A 22,174-nucleotide genomic window follows, 5' to 3' on the forward strand; every position below is an offset into this window, starting at 1 on the left:
CTCGTGGTTAGAGACAGGTAGCCTCGTGGTTAGAGACATGTAGCCTAGTGGTTAGAGGCAGGTAGCCTAGTGGTTAGAGACAGGTAGCCTCGTGGTTAGAGACAGGTAGCCTCGTGGTTAGAGACAGGTAGCCTAGTGGTTAGAGACAGGTAGCCTCGTGGTTAGAGACAGGTAGCCTCGTGGTTTGAGGCAGGTAGCCTCGTGGTTAGAGACAGGTAGCCTCGTGGTTAGAGACATGTAGCCTCGTAGTTAGAGGCAGGTAGCCTAGTGGTTAGAGACGGGTAGCCTAGTGGTTAGAGGCAGGTAGACTAGTGGGTAGCCTCGTGGTTAGCGACAGGTAGCCTCGTGGTTTGAGGCAGGTAGCCTTGTGGTTAGAGACAGGTAGCCTCGTGGTTAGAGACATGTAGCCTCGTAGTTAGAGGCAGGTAGCCTAGTGGTTAGAGACGGGTAGCCTAGTGGTTAGAGGCAGGTAGACTAGTGGGTAGCCTCGTGGTTAGAGACAGGTAGCCTAGTGGTTAGAGACAGGTAGCCTCGTGGTTAGAGGCAGGCAGCCTAGTGGTTAGAGACAGGTAGCCTAGTGGTTAGAGGCAGGTAGCCTAGTGGTTAGAGACAGGTAGCCTAGTGGTTAGAGACAAGTAGCCTAGTGGTTAGAGACAGGTAGCCTCGTGGTTAGAGACAGGTAGCCTCGTGGTTAGAGACAGGTAGCCTCGTGGTTAGAGACAGGTAGCCTCGTGGTTAGAGGCAGGCAGCCTAGTGGTTAGAGACAGGTAGCCTAGTGGTTAGAGGCAGGTAGCCTAGTGGTTAGAGACAGGTAGCCTAGTTGTTAGAGACAAGTAGCCTAGTGGTTAGAGACAGGTAGCCTCGTGGTTAGAGACAGGTAGCCTCGTGGTTAGAGACAGGTAGCCTCGTGGTTAGAGACAGGTAGCCTAGTGGTTAGAGACAGGTAGCCTAGTGGTTAGAGACAGGTAGCCTAGTGGTTAGAGGCAGGTAGCCTAGTGGTTAGAGACAGGTAGCCTAGTGGTTAGAGACAAGTAGCCTAGTGGTTAGAGACAAGTAGCCTAGTGGTTAGAGACAAGTAGCCTAGTGGTTAGAGACAGGTAGCATCGTGGTTAGAGACAGGTAGCCTAGTGGTTAGAGACAGGTAGCCTCGTGGTTAGAGACAGGTAGTCTAGTGGTTAGAGGCAGGCAGCCTAGTGGTTAGAGGCAGGTAGCCTAGTGGTTAGAGGCAGGTAGCCTAGTGGTTAGAGATAGGTAGCCTAGTGGTTAGAGACAAGTAGCCTAGTGGTTAGAGACAGGTAGCATCGTGGTTAGAGACAGGTAGTCTAGTGGTTAGAGACAGGTAGCCTAGTGGTTAGAGACAGATAGCCTCGTGGTTGGAGACAGGTAGCCTCGTGGTTAGAGACAGGTAGTCTAGTGGTTAGAGGCAGGTAGCCTAGTGGTTAGAGACAGGTAGCCTAGTGGTTAGAGGCAGGTAGCCTCGTGGTTAGAGACAGGTAGCCTAGTGGTTAGAGGCAGGTAGCCTAGTGGTTAGAGACAGGTAGCCTAGTGGTTAGAGGCAGGTAGCCTCGTGGTTAGAGGCAGGTAGCCTCGTGGTTAGAGACAGGTAGTCTAGTGGTTAGAGGCAGGCAGCCTAGTGGTTAGAGGCAGGTAGCCTAGTGGTTAGAGGCAGGTAGCCTAGTGGTTAGAGACAGGTAGCCTAGTGGTTAGAGGCAGGTAGCCTCGTGGTTAGAGACAGGTAGCCTAGTGGTTAGAGGCAGGTAGCCTAGTGGTTAGAGCGTTGGACTTGTAACCGAAAGGTTGCAAGATTGAATCCCCCAGCTGACAAGGGAAAAATCTGTCGTTCTGCCCCTGAACAAGGCAGTTAACTGTTGCTAGGCCGTCATTGAAAATAAGCATTTGTTCTTAACTGACTTGCCTAGTTAAATAAAGGTACAATAAATAAATAAACATAGTAAACAACAAATAAAAAACGAATTATATATTTGTGTAATAACAAAAAATAGTTGGCTTTTTAATATGTATTGATAGTGACTTCCTGGTTTTACAGTATGTCACGTGGATGCTGTCTTTCTGTGTTCTGTGAATTGCCATGCAGTCTGCAGTGTGAGTAGTAATAACTCATATCTATATCTAGTAGTAATAACTCATATTTATATCTAGTAGTAATAACTCATATTTATATCTAGTAGTAATAACTCATATTTATATCTAGTAGTAATAACTCATATGCAGTCCCGTACAACTGCATGCTGTAGGTTTGCGTGAGTGTGTGTGTGTGTGTGTGTGTGTGTGTGTGTGTGTGTGTGTGTGTGTGTGTGTGTGTGTGTGTGTGTGTGTGTGTGTGTGTGTGTGTGTGTGTGTGTGTGTGTGTGTGTGTGTGTCTGTGTGTGCATGAGTGAGTTTGTACTAAGTTGTTTCACAATGTCTGGGTGTAATTTTGTGTCTGGGGTGTATAAAGGTCATGCAATGTGTGGGTGCGTGTGTGTGTGTGTGTGTGTGTGTGTGTGTGTGTGTGTGTGTGTGTGTGTGTGTGTGTGTGTGTGTGTGTGTGTGTGTGTGTGTGTGTGTGTGCGTGCGTGCGTGCGTGCGTGCGTGCGTGCGTGCGTGCGTGCGTGCGTGCGTGCGTGCGTGCGTGCGTGCGTGCGTGCGTGCGTGCGTGCGTGCGTGCGTGCGTGCGTGCGTGCGTGTGTGCGTGTTTGTGTGTCTGTCTATGACGGAGATCGTGTGACAGGAGGGGGGAGTATGACTCCCTAGGTAACATAGTCCCATAGAGACACAATCTGTTCACTGGAGAGGAGGGGAGGGTGAGAACGAGAGAGAAAGAGAGAGAGGGGGAGGGGGGGATGAGGGAAGCCATCACTGTTATCATAATTCAAATGGCAATAGCAGCAATCATTTAGAGCGTCAAGAGGGAGATTTGAAGAGGATTTTAATCAATCTCATCAATGTTCAATATGTCCGCCTTCAACTTGGATGTGGATAGTGGATATAATGACAATAGAGACAAGTGGAGGGAGGAGAAAGGATGACATAAAGACAGGATGAGAGGGATGGACAGCAAGAGGATGGAGGGACAGCAAGAGGAGGGAGGGACAGTAAGAGGGTAGAGGGAAAGCAATCGGATGGAGGGACAGTAAGAGGATGGAGGGACAGCAAGAGGAGGGAGGGACAGCAAGAGGAGGGAGGGACAGTAAGAGGGTAGAGGGAAAGCAATCGGATGGAGGGACAGCAAGAGGGCAGCAAGAGGAGGAGGGACAGCAAGAGGAGGGAGGGACCTCGGAAATATCATTATATATGGACAAGTGATCACTAGGGCGTCTGAGATTACGTAACATTTTACTCTCTCCTCTCTCTCTTGCTCCCTCTATTTATCTCTGTCTCTCATCCTCTTATGAGGGGATTATCAGGAACGCTCTGTGAATTGGAGAATTTAATATAAAAGGTAACAAAAGAGTTGTCGTCAGCTCATTTGCCAAGCCAGTCTGTTCTATATGTTCTAACACACATGGAGGCCCAGCCAGTCTATATGTTATAACACACATGGAGGCCCAGCCAGTCTATATGTTATAACACACATGGAGGCCCAGCCAGTCTGTTCTATATGTTCTAACACACATGGAGGCCCAGCCAGTCTATATGTTCTAACACACATGGAGGCCCAGCCAGTCTATATGTTATAACACACATGGAGGCCCAGCCAGTCTATATGTTCTAACACACATGGAGGCCCAGCCAGTCTATCTGTTATAACACACATGGAGGCCCAGCCAGTCTATATGTTATAACACACATGGAGGCCCAGCCAGTCTATCTGTTATAACACACATGGAGGCCCAGCCAGTCTATATGTTATAACACACATGGAGGCCCAGCCAGTCTATCTGTTATAACACACATGGAGGCCCAGCCAGTCTATATGTTATAACACACATGGAGGCCCAGCCAGTCTATCTGTTATAACACACATGGAGGCCCAGCCAGTCTATATGTTATAACACACATGGAGGCCCAGCCAGTCTATATGTTATAACACACATGGAGGCCCAGCCAGTCTATCTGTTATAACACACATGGAGGCCCAGCCAGTCTATATGTTATAACACACATGGAGGCCCAGCCAGTCTATCTGTTATAACACACATGGAGGCCCAGCCAGTCTATATGTTATAACACACATGGAGGCCCAGCCAGTCTATCTGTTATAACACACATGGAGGCCCAGCCAGTCTATCTGTTATAACACACATGGAGGCCCAGCCAGTCTATATGTTCTAACACACATGGAGGCCCAGCCAGCCAGTCTATATGTTATAACACACATGGAGGCCCAGCCAGTCTATCTGTTATAACACACATGGAGGCCCAGCCAGTCTATATGTTATAACAGACATGGAGGCCCAGCCAGCCAGTCTATATGTTATAACACACATGGAGGCCCAGCCAGTCTATATGTTATAACACACATGGAGGCCCAGCCAGTCTATATGTTCTAACACACATGGAGGCCCAGCCAGCCAGTCTATATGTTATAACACACATGGAGGCCCAGTCAGTCTATCTGTTATAACACACATGGAGGCCCAGCCAGTCTATATGTTATAACACACATGGAGGCCTAGCCAGTCTATATGTTATAACACACATGGAGGCCCAGCCAGTCTATATGTTATAACACACATGGAGGCCCAGCCAGTCTATCTGTTATAACACACATGGAGGCCCAGCCAGTCTATATGTTCTAACACACATGGAGGCCCAGCCAGTCTATCTGTTATAACACACATGGAGGCCCAGCCAGTCTATCTGTTATAACACACATGGAGGCCTAGCCAGTCTATATGTTCTAACACACATGGAGGCCCAGCCAGTCTATATGTTATAACACACATGGAGGCCCAGCCAGTCTATCTGTTATAACACACATGGAGGCCTAGCCAGTCTATATGTTCTAACACACATGGAGGCCCAGCCAGTCTATATGTTATAACACACATGGAGGCCTAGCCAGTCTATATGTTCTAACACACATGGAGGCCCAGCCAGTCTATATGTTATAACACACATGGAGGCCCAGCCAGTCTATATGTTATAACACACATGGAGGCCCAGCCAGTCTATATGTTATAACACACATGGAGGCCTAGCCAGTCTATCTGTTATAACAGACATGGAGGCCTAGCCAGTCTATATGTTATAACACACATGGAGACCCAGCCAGTCTATATGTTATAACACACATGGAGACCCAGCCAGTCTATATGTTATAACACACATGGAGGCCCAGCCAGTCTATCTGTTATAACACACATGGAGACCCAGCCAGTCTATATGTTATAACACACATGGAGGCCTAGCCAGTCTATATGTTATAACACACATGGAGGCCCAGCCAGTCTATATGTTATAACACACATGGAGACCCAGCCAGGCTGATATATCTGTTATAACAGACATGGAGGCCCTCCAGTCTATATGTTATAACACACATGGAGGCCCAGCCAGTCTATATGTTATAACACACATGGAGGCCCAGCCAGTCTATATGTTATAACACACATGGAGGCCTAGCCAGTCTATATGTTATAACACACATGGAGGCCCAGCCAGTCTAAGTGTTATAACACACATGGAGGCCTAGCCAGTCTAAGTGTTATAACACACATGGAGGCCTAGCCAGTCTATATGTTATAACACACATGGAGGCCCAGCCAGTCTATATGTTCTAACACACATGGAGGCCCAGCCAGTCTATCTGTTATAACACACATGGAGGCCCAGCCAGTCTATATGTTATAACACACATGGAGGCCCAGCCAGTCTAAGTGTTATAACACACATGGAGGCCTAGCCAGTCTAAGTGTTATAACACACATGGAGGCCTAGCCAGTCTAAGTGTTATAACACACATGGAGGCCCAGCCAGTCTAAGTGTTATAACACACATGGAGGCCTAGCCAGTCTAAGTGTTATAACACACATGGAGGCCTAGCCAGTCTATATGTTATAACACACATGGAGGCCCAGCCAGTCTATATGTTCTAACACACATGGAGGCCCAGCCAGTCTATCTGTTATAACACACATGGAGGCCCAGCCAGTCTATATGTTATAACACACACGGAGGCCCAGCCAGTCTAAGTGTTATAACACACATGGAGGCCTAGCCAGTCTAAGTGTTATAACACACATGGAGGCCTAGCCAGTCTATATGTTATAACACACATGGAGGCCCAGCCAGTCTATATGTTATAACACACATGGAGGCCCAGCCAGTCTAAGTGTTATAACACACATGGAGGCCTAGCCAGTCTATATGTTATAACACACATGGAGGCCCAGCCAGTCTATATGTTATAACACACACGGAGGCCTAGCCAGTCTATATGTTATAACACACATGGAGGCCCAGCCAGTCTATATGTTATAACACACATGGAGGCCCAGCCAGTCTATATGTTATAACACACATGGAGGCCTAGCCAGTCTATATGTTATAACACACATGGAGGCCCAGCCAGTCTAAGTGTTATAACACACATGGAGGCCTAGCCAGTCTAAGTGTTATAACACACATGGAGGCCTAGCCAGTCTATATGTTATAACACACATGGAGGCCCAGCCAGTCTAAGTGTTATAACACACACGGAGGCCTAGCCAGTCTATATGTTATAACACACATGGAGGCCCAGCCAGTCTATCTGTTATAACACACATGGAGGCCTAGCCAGTCTATATGTTATAACACACATGGAGGCCCAGCCAGTCTAAGTGTTATAACACACATGGAGGCCTAGCCAGTCTATATGTTATAACACACATGGAGGCCCAGCCAGTCTATATGTTATAACACACATGGAGGCCTAGCCAGTCTATATGTTATAACACACATGGAGGCCCAGCCAGTCTAAGTGTTATAACACACATGGAGGCCTAGCCAGTCTATATGTTATAACACACATGGAGGCCCAGCCAGTCTATCTGTTATAACACACATGGAGGCCCAGCCAGTCTATATGTTATAACAGACATGGAGGCCCAGCCAGCCAGTCTATATGTTATAACACACATGGAGGCCCAGCCAGTCTATATGTTATAACACACATGGAGGCCCAGCCAGTCTATATGTTCTAACACACATGGAGGCCCAGCCAGCCAGTCTATATGTTATAACACACATGGAGGCCCAGCCAGTCTATCTGTTATAACACACATGGAGGCCCAGCCAGTCTATATGTTATAACACACATGGAGGCCTAGCCAGTCTATATGTTATAACACACATGGAGGCCCAGCCAGTCTATATGTTATAACACACATGGAGGCCCAGCCAGTCTATCTGTTATAACACACATGGAGGCCCAGCCAGTCTATATGTTCTAACACACATGGAGGCCCAGCCAGTCTATCTGTTATAACACACATGGAGGCCCAGCCAGTCTATCTGTTATAACACACATGGAGGCCTAGCCAGTCTATATGTTCTAACACACATGGAGGCCCAGCCAGTCTATATGTTATAACACACATGGAGGCCCAGCCAGTCTATATGTTATAACACACATGGAGGCCTAGCCAGTCTATCTGTTATAACAGACATGGAGGCCTAGCCAGTCTATATGTTATAACACACATGGAGACCCAGCCAGTCTATATGTTATAACACACATGGAGACCCAGCCAGTCTATATGTTATAACACACATGGAGGCCCAGCCAGTCTATCTGTTATAACACACATGGAGACCCAGCCAGTCTATATGTTATAACACACATGGAGGCCTAGCCAGTCTATATGTTATAACACACATGGAGGCCCAGCCAGTCTATATGTTATAACACACATGGAGACCCAGCCAGGCTGATATATCTGTTATAACAGACATGGAGGCCCTCCAGTCTATATGTTATAACACACACGGAGGCCTAGCCAGTCTATATGTTATAACACACATGGAGGCCCAGCCAGTCTATATGTTATAACACACATGGAGGCCCAGCCAGTCTATATGTTATAACACACATGGAGGCCTAGCCAGTCTATATGTTATAACACACATGGAGGCCCAGCCAGTCTAAGTGTTATAACACACATGGAGGCCTAGCCAGTCTAAGTGTTATAACACACATGGAGGCCTAGCCAGTCTATATGTTATAACACACATGGAGGCCCAGCCAGTCTAAGTGTTATAACACACACGGAGGCCTAGCCAGTCTATATGTTATAACACACATGGAGGCCCAGCCAGTCTATCTGTTATAACACACATGGAGGCCTAGCCAGTCTATCTGTTATAACACACATGGAGGCCCAGCCAGTCTAAGTGTTATAACACACATGGAGGCCTAGCCAGTCTATATGTTATAACACACATGGAGGCCCAGCCAGTCTATATGTTATAACACACATGGAGGCCTAGCCAGTCTATATGTTATAACACACATGGAGGCCCAGCCAGTCTAAGTGTTATAACACACATGGAGGCCTAGCCAGTCTATATGTTATAACACACATGGAGGCCCAGCCAGTCTAAGTGTTATAACACACATGGAGGCCCAGCCAGTCTATCTGTTATAACACACATGGAGGCCTAGCCAGTCTATATGTTATAACACACATGGAGGCCCAGCCAGTCTATATGTTATAACACACATGGAGGCCCAGCCAGTCTATATGTTATAACACACATGGAGGCCTAGCCAGTCTATATGTTATAACACACATGGAGGCCCAGCCAGTCTAAGTGTTATAACACACATGGAGGCCTAGCCAGTCTATATGTTATAACACACATGGAGGCCCAGCCAGTCTATATGTTATAACACACATGGAGGCCTAGCCAGTCTATATGTTATAACACACATGGAGGCCTAGCCAGTCTATATGTTATAACACACATGGAGGCCCAGACAGTCTATATGTTATAACACACATGGAGGCCCAGCCAGTCTATATGTTATAACACACATGGAGGCCTAGCCAGTCTATATGTTATAACACACATGGAGGCCCAGCCAGTCTAAGTGTTATAACACACATGGAGGCCTAGCCAGTCTATATGTTATAACACACATGGAGGCCCAGCCAGTCTATATGTTATAACACACATGGAGGCCCAGCCAGTCTATATGTTATAACACACATGGAGGCCCAGCCAGTCTATGTGTTATAACACACATGGAGGCCCAGCCAGTCTATATGTTATAACACACATGGAGGCCTAGCCAGGCTGTTCTATCTGGCTGTGAGGTCGTGTGTATGTTATAACCTTCACAGCACCTTTATAACCTGTTATAGCTTATTGAACTGCTACAGAAACTCCTAAGTCAATGTTGTGGAGGAGATTGTGCTCACAATCAATGTTAGATGGATGGATGGATGGATGGATGGATGGATGGATGGATGGATGGATGGATGGATGAATGGATGGATGGATGGATGGATGGATGCATAGATGGATGGATCAATGTTAGATGGATGGATGGATGGATGGATGGATGGATGGATGGATGGATGGATGGATGGATGGATGGAAAGATGCATAGATGGATGGATCAATGTTAGATTACAACCTACTACATTATTTTAAATGAACATCCAGTCCATATCCACAGCTCTACACAGAGCATCACTGAGACACTGGCCGTGTCCCAATACCCGTGGTTGAATTCTAAATAGTAGGCTGATTTGGGCATGCGAAAATATTCATATTATAATATGTGACATTTTGACAACTGAGTATACTTTAAATGCCAGGGTGTAATAGTCTTTTCGGCTTTCCATCTAGTAGGAATTCGATGCACGCTATTGAGGAAAAGCATCGTCTTTTCAGAGCCACGTTGTGTTTGACAACAGCCGGTAATCAGATAAGAAGACGGGTTGTATCAATATGAACGAACGGCGGGAAACAACGCAATGCATATGATAAATCAAATCAAATGTTATTTGTCACATTCGCCCAATTCAACAGTGAAATGCTTCCTTACAAGCCCTTATTTACTAAATAAACAGAAGTGAAAAAGATAAATACAAAAAATTGAAGAAAATAGAAAAATAACAAATAATTGAAGAGCAACAATAAATAACAGTAACGAGGCTATATACAGGGGGTACCGGTACAGAGTCAATGTGGAGGCTATATACAGGTGGTACCGGTACAGAGTCAATGTGGAGGCTATATACAGGTGGTACCGGTACAGAGTCAATGTGGAGGCTATATACAGGTGGTACCGGTACAGAGTCAATGTGGAGGCTATATACAGGTGGTACCGGTACAGAGTCAATGTGGAGGCTATATACAGGTGGTACCGGTACAGAGTCAATGTGGAGGCTATATACAGGTGGTACCGGTACAGAGTCAATGTGGAGGCTATATACAGGTGGTACCGGTACAGAGTCAATGTGGAGGCTATATACAGGTGGTACCGGTACAGAGTCAATGTGGAGGCTATATACAGGTGATACCGGTACAGAGTCAATGTGGAGGCTATATACAGGTGGTACCGGTACCGAGTCAATGTGGAGTCTATATACAGGTGGTACCGGTACAGAGTCAATGTGGAGGCTATATACAGGTGGTACCGGTACAGAGTCAATGTGGAGGCTATATACAGGTGGTACCGGTACAGAGTCAATGTGGAGGCTATATACAGGTGGTACCGGTACAGAGTCAATGTGGAGGCTATATACAGGTGGTACCGGTACAGAGTCAATGTGGAGGCTATATACAGGGGGTACAGAGTGTGAGGGGGCACGGGTTAGTCGAGGTAATTGAGGTAATATGTACATGTAGGTAGACGTAAAGTGATTACATGACGCATTCTCAGTATAATATTTGTTGCTTACTGCATATATTGTTACTAAATAGTACGTTCTAAATAGCATGTACTAAGATTAGGACGCAGTGTGTAGTTTTATTAAGTAGTAGGCAAGACAGATTTCGGACACGGCCAATATCTAACAGTATCCTACTGTTTCTAGCTGTAGAACAGTCCTCTGTTACAGTACTTCACTGTAAATCGGAGTCTATATCCAGTCATTAGAACCTTTAAAGGTTCCTTTCAGTATGGAATGCTGTTTATTGTTAGAAAGATGATAACACATTATTCTTCTTGTTGTTCTTCTTGTTCTTTTTCTTCTTTGCCTCGTCATTACTAACATTATCACAGAGTGCCATGGATTCCATTGTGTCACCAGAGGGACTAGCTGGGACTGGCTGTACATGTAGATATGGATTCCATAGTGTCACCAGAGGGACTAGCTGGGACTGGCTGGACATGTAGATATGGATTCCATAGTGTCACCAGAGGGACTAGCTGGGACTGGCTGTACATGTAGATATGGATTCCATAGTGTCACCAGAGGGACTAGCTGGGACTGGCTGTACATGTAGATATGGATTCCATAGTGTCACCAGAGGGACTAGCTGGGACTGGCTGTACATGTAGATATGGATTCCATAGTGTCACCAGAGGGACTAGCTGGGACTGGCTGTACATGTAGATATGGATTCCATAGTGTCACCAGAGGGACTAGCTGGGACTGGCTGTACATGTAAATATGGATTCCATAGTGTCACCAGAGGGACTAGCTGGGACTGGCTGGACATGTAAATATGGATTCCATAGTGTCACCAGAGGGACTAGCTGGGACTGGCTGGACATGTAGATATGGATTCCATAGTGTCACCAGAGGGACTAGCTGGGACTGGCTGTACATGTAGATATGGATTCCATAGTGTCACCAGAGGGACTAGCTGGGACTGGCTGTACATGTAGATATGGTTTCCATAGTGCCACCAGAGGGACTAGCTGGGACTGGCTGTACATGTAGATATGGATTCCATAGTGTCACCAGAGGGACTAGCTGGGACTGGCTGTACATGTAGGTATGGATTCCATAGTGTCACCAGAGAGACTAGCTGGGACTGGCTGTACATGTAGATATGGATTCCATTGTGTCACCAGAGGGACTAGCTGGGACTGGCTGTACATGTAGATATGGATTCCATAGTGTCACCAGAGAGACTAGCTGGGACTGGCTGTACATGTAGATATGGATTCCATTGTGTCACCAGAGGGACTAGCTGGGACTGGCTGTACATGTAGATATGGATTCCATAGTGTCACCAGAGAGACTAGCTGGGACTGGCTGTACATGTAGATATGGTTTCCGTAGTGCCACCAGAGGGACTAGCTGGGACTGGCTGTACATGTAGATATGGATTCCATAGTGTCACCAGAGGGACTAGCTGGGACTGGCTGGACATGTAGATATGGATTCCATAGTGTCACCAGAGAGACTAGCTGGGACTGGCTGTACATGTAGATATGGATTCAATAGTGTCACCAGAGGGACTAGCTGGGACTGGCTGTACATGTAGATATGGTTTCCGTAGTGCCACCAGAGGGACTAGCTGGGACTGGCTGTACATGTAGATATGGATTCCATAGTGTCACCAGAGAGACTAGCTGGGACTGGCTGTACATGTAGATATGGATTCCATAGTGTCACCAGAGGGACTAGCTGGGACTGGCTGTGCATGTAGATATGGATTCCATAGTGTCACCAGAGGGACTAGATGGGACTGGCTGTACATGTAGATATGGATTCCGTAGTGCCACCAGAGAGACTAGCTGGGACTGGCTGTACATGTACAGGAGATATGTGCATGCATGTGTTATCTTATCTGCAAGTCAACAGCAGATACTGTCAGCTTAAGGCCACATCTGATTCACTTTAGCCTTCTGCTGATAAATGTGAAACAAATGACCATGCTATGCTCTTATTGCATTATGGGTAGTGCAGTGCTTCACGCTGCGCACACAGTCAAGGCTGAAACGTACCCTTTGAATAAACCAAGGTTGCTATTTGACATTTGACTGGAACAGCAATGGAAAGAGGACCTGAATTATCTGCTGTCCCCTCAATTTAATGATAATCATATTCCTCGACTGTCAACGTGTCGTATTCAGTTTAAAAAAGGGCACCGTTAAAAAAAAGGACAGAAAAAAACAATGAAAAGTGTTCCTATCAGGCACAATGGAACGATGGAACCAATGGAAAGTGTTCCTATCAGGCACAATGGAACGATGGAACCAATGGAAAGTGTTCCTATCAGGCACAATGGAACGATGGAACCAAAGAAAAGTGTTCCTATCAGGCACAATGGAACGATGGAACCAATGAAAAGTGTTCCTATCAGGCACAATGGAACGATGGAACCAATGGAATTGTTCCAAAAGCGCAAACTTTGCAGGCCAAGATCGCTAAATCAACCACAAGTATTTCCAACATTTAAAGTACAGTATTTGTATCTGGTCTGGTCCAGGCGGTCGGCATAGTACTGTCTGACCTGTCTCTGAATGGCCCAGGAACCTCTTCCCAGCAAACAGCAAACATTAGGTAACTTTCCAATGGAGTCCCAATTTGGTGTACAACTAACGTTAGCATGACCACATCTCATTACTGTTTGTTTTTGACATTTCTAGAATGGGTTTTGGTCCAGTTAACTGAATGTTCATAGAGAAAACATTATAGCCATCTCATTGGGGAGCATCCCCGGGAACCCCAGTTCATAGTTCAGAGAACTTTTAGAGAAGTTGACATTTTAAACCTTCTCAGAATGTCCCTACTAACATTTTGGGAATGCAGAGGTACCGGTACTCTGTTTGCTTAGCGAGTACCGCTTCCTCCTGATTCGGCTCATACCAAGGCTCTAACCCAGAATCTCTGCCTCGCAAACACACCTGACCGCCCTCCTGAAGTGTCTTACCCAGCTATTCGGTAGCAGGTGGAGATCTTTCAGGCTAAGGAGTGAATTTCACACATCCCCATGTGTTACACTGGATTCCTTCTTCCTGACATCATTAATACAGTGCCTAGGGTCATCTGACTCATGCCTCATGTCTCGTTTCCTACCTCTTCATTATGTGTGTGTGTGTTTCCTACCTCTTAACTGCTGCCAGCTGAGACCAATCAGAACACACTATATGAACTGTATCAGCTGACCGGGAAATGAAGTGGTTGAGCTTCAAACGAGGACACAGAAAGATGATGATGGTAATGATGATGATGATGGTGGTGATGGTGATTATGATGGTGATGATGGTAGTCATGATGGTGATGTTGATGATGGTGATGGTGATGGTGATGATGATGATGATGGTGGTGGTGATGATGATGATGGTGGTGATGTTGATGATTGTGGTGATAATGATGATGATGGTGGTGGTGATGATAATGATGATGGTGATGTTGATGATGATGGTGATGTTGATGATGGTGGTGATAATGATGATGGTGGTGGTGATGATGATGATAATGATGGTGACGATGGTGATGATGATGGTAGTGATGATGATGGTGATAATGATGATGATGGTGATGGTGATAATGATGATGATGGTGATGATGGTAGTGATGATGATGGTGATAATGATGGTGATGGTGATAATGATGATGATGGTGATGATGGTGGTGATGGTGATGATGATGATGATGGTGATGATGATGGTGATGATGATGATGATGGTGGTGATGATGGTGATGGTGATAATGATGGTGACGATGGTGGTGGTGATGATGGTGATGATGATGGTGGTGATGATGGTGGTGATGATGGTAGTGATGATGATGGTGATGATGGTGGTGGTGATGGTGGTGATGTTGATGATTGTGGTGGGGATGATAATAATGATGGGTGATGTTGATGATGGTGGTGATAATGATGATGTTGGTGATGGTGATTATGATGGTGGTGGTGATGATGATGATGATGATGATGATGATGGTGGTGGTGATGATGATGGTGATGTTGATGATGGTGGTGATGGTGATAATGATGATGATGGTGATGATGATGATGATGATGATGATGATGGTGGTGGTGATGATGATGGTGATGTTGATGATGGTGGTGATGGTGATAATGATGATGTGGTGGTGATGATGATGGTGGTGGTGGTGGTGATGATGGTGGTGGTGGTGATGATGATGATGATGATGATGATGATGATGATGATGATGATGATGATGATGATGATGATGATGATGATGATGATGGTGCTGAATGCTTGTAACATGCCAGAGGGTTACATATCTTGTGGTCTCGTACGTGGTCCATGACTAGCTACCAACCAGAAACAGAGAGTTTTACAGTGTTAATACATCGTCACAGAGGTTATGGCAGCAGAAGAGGGACAGACCTTTTAGTTACAGCGTAATTGACATCGGCCGTGTTCACTAGGCACCAAACGGAAGAAAACGGACTGAAACAGGGAGAGAATTTCTGGGCTTAAGAAAACTCTCCTTTTCACCAACTTCCTTTCAGTTACTCTGAGTCACATTGATACAGTGATCAGGAGGGGGGGCTCTGTTCCATTTTGATTTTGTCCATCCAGGAGATGGATGGAAATTCTATCCATTCATTGAATGTGTTCATATACTTATTGAATTACGTTTTGAATTTAATAAATTGAAAAGTTAATTTCCAGAATATATTAAATTAACATTTCCAGTGAATTTAGCCACCATGATAGTGCTCTTAGGTTAGAGAGACTGTAGAGGACGTCCCACTAGAGTAGTGCGGACGCCCTGGACCAGAGACCACACACCGTGGGGGAAAGAGCACCCCTTTGACTGAATAGAAGTGTAATTAACGTTAATTAGCGCCGTGGGCTAGTCTCGTTAGCAGGTAGCATGTGTGCCGGTGCCGGGCTGCAATCTGTCTCGTTGGGTCTCAATACAAAGGCTGATGGTTAATGAAGGCGCTCCTGCAACGTCCCCACCACTCAGCTCAGCTGTGACGGGGCTGGTAGCACTCTGGTGTTTAGTCACCATTTCATCTCCTCCATTTGTATTGGGTGGATGGATACCATGGATACCATTATTCAGCAGATTGTTAGAGGTGCTAAAATCCCAAATGTGCTAAAGGAAATCCAAAGGGACTTAATATTATAAATAAACAATATATTATCAAATATGTTATTGTTGCTTACTTTAGACAAAGAAACTGTGTCATCTCAATCAAATCTGCATATTGAAGGAAAGAAGTCTGACTAGTTTATCCTATTTTGATATTTGAAATACGGTGTAGTACACATAAGTAAGTAAGTATGCTAAACAATCCTAGCATACATCAATGCTTAGTGTACCAGTCATCCTTCTCATGAACTCAATTGAATAATCAGTGGAATTCCCCAAGTGTGACTTGTTGTTAAAACCGAGATGGTTAGTAAAGAATACTGTATGTCCATCCAAAAAAGAAAGATATAAAAGAAAGGGTGGAGTTAGGGAAAGACATGTTGGAGCAGATGAGTTGAGTGTGTTAGAGTTAGAGGGAGAGAGTGGAAAAGAGAGGGAGAGAGAGAGAGACAGAGAGTTAGAGAGAGAGAGTGGAAAAGAGAGGGAGAGACAGAGAGAGAGAGAGAGAGAGAGAGAGAGAGAGAGAGAGAGAGAGAGAGAGAGAGAGAGAGAGAGAGAGAGAGAGAGAGAGAGAGAGAGAGAGAGAGAGAGAGAGAGAGAGAGAGAAAAACAGAGAGTTAGATAGAGAGAGAGAGAGAGAGAGAGAGAGAGAGATGGTGTTGCACTATAGAATAAAGACAGCCAGAGAAAAGTAAAGACTAGAGGATGGAGAGGTAGAATGAGGACTAGAGGATGGAGAGGTAGAATGAGGACTAGAGGATGGAGAGGTAGAATAAAGACTAGAGGATGGAGAGGTAGAATAAAGATTAGAGGATGGAGAGGTAGAATGAGGACTAGAGGATGGAGAGGTAGAATGAGGACTAGAGGATGGAGAGGTAGAATGAGGACTAGAGGATGGAGAGGTAGAATGAGGACTAGAGGACAGAGAGGTAGAATGAGGACTAGAGGATGGAGAGGTAGAATGAGGACTAGAGGATGGAGAGGTAGAATGAGGACTAGAGGATGGAGAGGTAGAATGAGGACTAGAGGATGACCCAAGAGCGTAGCGGGGAACGGTAGTATGTGTTGCGGTTGATGCCATCGTTTATTCCTCCATATTCATTTCCGGAAGTAAATATTTTTGGGTAATCCTAATCTGAATGTTGTGACAGATTAAGAGGGAGTGGGAGGAGAGATTGGGATCACTTGAACAGGGCATGAGAGATGGAAAAGGGAGAGAGCGAGTGAGGAGGGAGGGAGAATACACCGGAAGAGGTACAGTAGCAGGGGATAGGATAGAGAGAGAGAGAGAGAGAGAGAGAGAGAGAGAGAGAGAGAGAGAGAGAGAGAGAGAGAGAGAGAGAGAGAGAGAGAGAGAGATAGGAGGGATGGAGGGAGGACATAACATTTAATCCTGTTTACATCCAAATAAACCATTTTTTTATCCCTCTATCTATACATTGTATTAGTCAATATAACAATATACTGTACACTACTTTGCTAAATATATATTATGTACATTTCAATGTAGAACCAAGTTTTGCTGTTCTTGGTTTGCGTCTTACTGATTGCGTGTTTTCAGCGTTTGAAGGGATTACAACAAATGTGCTTTGTTGAAAGGGGGAGGTACAAGCTGCAGCACAAGCTGCATAAGACCAACATACAGATAGAGAGATATACTGAACCAAAATATAAACGCAACATGCATCAATTTCAACGATTTTATTGAGTTACAGTTCATCTAAGGAAATCAGTCAATTGAAATAAATGCAATAGGCCATAATCTATGGATTTCACATGATTGGGCAGGGGCACAGCCACTAGGGAGCCAGGCCCAGCCAATCAAAATATTTTTTACCCCACAAAAGGAATTTATTACAGACAGAAATACGCCTCAGTTTCATCGGCTGTCTGGGTGGCTGGTCTCAGATGATCTCAAAGGCAAAGAAGCCGGATGTGGAGGTCCTGGGCTGGCGTGGTTACATGTGGTCTGCGGTTGTGAGACCGGTTGGACGTACTGCCAAATTCTCTAAAACGACGTTGGAGGTTTCTTATGGTGGAGGAATGAACATGAAATTCTCTGGCAACAGCTCTGGTGGACATTCGTGCAATCAGCACGCACCTGTGTAATGATAATGCTGTTTAATCAGCTTCTTGATATGCCACACCTGTCAGGTGGATGGATTATCTTGGCAAAGGAGAAATGCTCACAAACAGCGATTTAAACTAATTTGTGCACAAAATTTGAAAGAAGTAAGCTGTTTGCGCATCTGGAGAATATTTCTGGGATCTTTTATTTCAGCTCATGAAACATCGAGACCAACACTTTACATGTTGCATTTATATATTTTTTGTCAGTGCAGATAGACAGACAGACAGACAGACAGACAGCGAGAGAGAGAGAGAGAGAGAGAGAGAGAGAGAGAGAGAGAGAGAGAGAGAGAGAGAGAGAGAGAGAGAGAGAGAGAGAGAGAGACGAGGGAAAGACAGAGAATATTAGAAGAGGGATAACTCAATAATTCATCTCCCCCAAAAATCTATTAATATTTAATCAATCTAAGAGTTGGACTTGCTTGTGTGTGGTGTATATTTGTGTTCATTCAAATCAAATTGTATTTGTCACATGCGCCGAATACAACAGGTCTACCTTACAGTGAAATGCTTATTGTGTGTCTATGTGTGTGTTCAGTGTGTGTCTGTGTGTTTGTCCAGTGTGTGTCTGTGTGTGTGTTCAGTGTGTGTCTGTGTGTGTGTGTTCAGTGTGTGTGTGTGTTCATACTTGTGGGAGAAAAATAATGGAAGAGGAGAATAGAGTGAGGCAAGAATCATCTCCAGGAATCTCTAAATCACTTGATTTGAATAAAGGATTAATCTTTCTATTTAGACATTCTATTTGATTTAGTCCGGACTGATTCACAATGAATCAACTCTTTGGAACCCAATGACTCCTAGCAGTGATTCCGTCTGCTTTTCTCGACCTCACTGAGTAACTGGATCCTCCATGGAAACCATACAGCCTGTGAGCTCCTGTGTGACGCTGTATACACACACACACACACACATGCACATGCAGGCACACACTAAAACACACAAACACACACCGATACACACACACACACCTATATATATACACACACACACACACGCGCACAAACACACCTATACACACACACCTACAGTATATACACACAAACACACACCTATACACACACACCTATATATACACACACACACACACACACACACACACACACACACACACACACACACACACACACACACACACACACACACACACACACACACACACACACACACACACAAACAAAACATCTATAATTCTGTCTCTGTCCCTCTCTGTCTCTCTCTCTACCTCTCTCTCATTCTGTATATCTTTCTACCCCTCCGTCATTCTGTCTCTCTAATTCTGTTTCTGTCCCTCTCTGTCTCTCTCTCTACCCCTCTCGGTCTCTCTCTCTACCCCTCTCTCGGTCTCATTCTCTCTCTCTACCCCTCTCTCTGTCTCTCTCTCTACCCCTCTCGGTCTCTCTCTCTACCCCTCTCTCATTCTCTCTCTCTACCCCTCTCTCATTCTCTCTCTCTACCCCTCTCGGTCTCTCTCTCTACCCCTCTCTCGGTTTCTCTCTACCCCTCTCGGTCTCTCTCTCTACCCCTCTCTCATTCTCTCTCTAATTATGTCTCTGTCACTTTCTCACTCTCTCTTTCTTTGCCATGCTAGCAATAGGTGAAATTAGCCATTGCTTATATACTGTGATTGTGTGTGTGTGTGTGTGTGTGTGTGTGTGTGTGTGTGTGTGTGTGTGTGTGTGTGTGTGTGTGTGTGTGTGTGTGTGTGTGTGTGTGTGTGTGTGTGTGTGTGTGTGTGTGTGTGTGTGTGTGTGTGCGTGCGTTCACGCTCCAATAATAATGATCATGGTGGTTTTGTTATCAAGGTCCAAGGTTCTGTATGGCAGGCTACGTCTTCACCGTGGATACACGGCTCCACATTTGATTAGATACCACAGCTCTGTGTGGCTGGGTGCTGGTTCCAGTGTGTGTATGACAGAGTGGACAGTGTCAGAAGGGCTAAGAGCTTATCAGTGATGGTCCGCACAGCAGAGTTCTAGAATATTAGACCGTTGGCTTTCATGCTTTTTGAATTCTCAGCGTGGCTGAAGCCATTTCTGCAACCGTCACCACAGTGAAATGAATAGGAGCTACGTACACAGAGATGCTTTGGTTGAGAATTTGGGGGGGGGGGGGTGCATGGTCGGGCTGTGCGTTCCCTGCAGATGGTGATCGCAGAGCAAGATCGAAAGTTCTGCATTGTCGGTTAAGGGCTTGTAAGTAAGCATTTCACTGCGCATGTGACAAATTAAATGTGATTTGATTTGATGTTTACAACGGGACGCCGGACTATCACGACTCGGCTGCTTTGGACTCTGAACTGAACTGCGCTTTAGTGTCCAAAGTGTGTGTGTGTGTGACTGTGTGTGTGTGACAGAGTGGTCAGTGCCAGGGCAGCAGCAGGTATAGGCTACAGTGAAGGACTGAAGACTGGGGGAATGTGCCATAGCTGGTACCCACCCACCTAGGGACCAGGCAAACAACAGATGCTCCCACACAGGGGGAGTTGCTGATTCAGAGATGACCTTAACATATGCGTGTGTGTGTGTGTGTGTGTGTGTGTGTGTGTGTGTGTGTGTGTGTGTGTGTGTGTGTGTGTGTGTGTGTGTGTGTGTGTGTGTGTGTGTGTGTGTGTGTGTGTGTGTGTGTGTGTGTGTGTGTGTGTGTGTGTGTGTGTGTGTGTGTGTGTGTGCAAGCTTGGGAGAGACAGGTTTTTTGATCATTAAACCCCTATAAGACTGTGGAAAGAAAATCTATGTGAAATGTTTGCTTGATCTCTTAACCATGTGTACACATGGCTATGGTCATGTTAATGCAGTCTGTGTGGATTGCCAAAACACAGTACTGAATTCAGGGAGGGTAGCCCAAATGGGACTCGGACCTACAACCTTCTGGTTGTGAAGCAGTCATGCTATCCACAGTATCAGTGATGTTCATGTTTTACCACGGCTGGGGTTGTTATAAGAAATACCCGTGTGCTGGCGGGGCGGGGCGGGGCGCGGGGCGGGGCTTACGACCTCCCAGGCCCTTCAAAAAATGGTCATGTAGTCATCTCTAGCGTCAAACTGAAATTCATGACTGAACTGAAAAGGGAATTGAGCCCAACCCTGGTAAACATGTAGATGACCCTGACCTTGTCGACATTACGAACACGTTGGTTTACAAAAAGGTGTCCTTTCGACACGTCAATGGAAATTAAAGGTGTCCTTTCGACACGTCAATGGAAATTAAAGGTGTCCTTTCGACACGTCAATGGAAATTAAAGGTGTCCTTTCGACACATCAATGGAAATTAAAGGTGTCCTTTCGACACGTCAATGGAAATTAAAGGTGTCCTTTCGACACGTCAATGGAAATTAAAGGTGTCCTTTCGACACGTCAATGGAAATTAAAGGTGTCCTTTCGACACGTCAATGGAAATTAAAGGTGTCCTTTCGACACGTCAATGGAAATTAAAGGTGTCCTTTCGACACATCAATGGAAATTAAAGGTGTCATTTCGACACATCAATGGAAATTTGACTTGGCTGTTGCATTGGTCCATATTCTCTCTGCTTATTAACACTACATGACACTAACAGACGCCTTCACCCAAGGAGACTTACAGTACAGCGAGTGCATTCATTTGAAGTATACTATGTGATTCAGGGCGGCAGGTAGCCTAGTGGTTAAAGGCAGGTAGCCTAGTGGTTAAAGGCAGGTAGCCTAGTGGTTAAAGGCAGGTAGCCTAGTGGTTAAAGGCAGGTAGCCTAGTGGTTAAAGGCAGGTAGCCTAGTGGTTAAAGGCAGGTAGCCTAGTGGTTAAAGGCAGGTAGCCTAGTGGTTAAAGGCAGGTAGCCTAGTGGTTAAAGGCAGGTAGCCTAGTGGTTAGAACGTTGGGTCAGTAACCATAAGGTTTTTAGATCAAATCCCTGAGCTGACAAGGTAAAAATCTGTCGTTCTGCCCCTGAACAAGGCAATTAACCTACTGTTGCTCGGCTGTCACTGTAAATAAGAATTTGTTCTTAACTGACTTGCCGAGTTAAATAAAGTTTTTTTTATTTTTATTATATGGGAATTGAACCCACGACCTTGCTGTTGTTAGCACAATGCTCCTTCTTCCAACTAAGCCACACCGGAGCACCACAGGGTTCAATTCTAACACTATTCAA

The 22,174-nt window shown here is 45.4% G+C and overlaps 1 protein-coding gene across 1 annotated transcript in view; it reads left to right on the forward strand.

The window, feature by feature from the left end:
• Positions 1-22,174, forward strand: part of slc17a7a (solute carrier family 17 member 7a) — a 58,300-nt gene that overhangs the window by 12,005 nt on the left and 24,121 nt on the right. The gene's annotated exons all lie outside the window — the stretch shown is intronic.

This window comes from Salvelinus alpinus, chromosome 1, assembly GCF_045679555.1.
Source record: "Salvelinus alpinus chromosome 1, SLU_Salpinus.1, whole genome shotgun sequence".
Classification (NCBI taxonomy): Eukaryota; Metazoa; Chordata; class Actinopteri; order Salmoniformes; family Salmonidae; genus Salvelinus; species Salvelinus alpinus.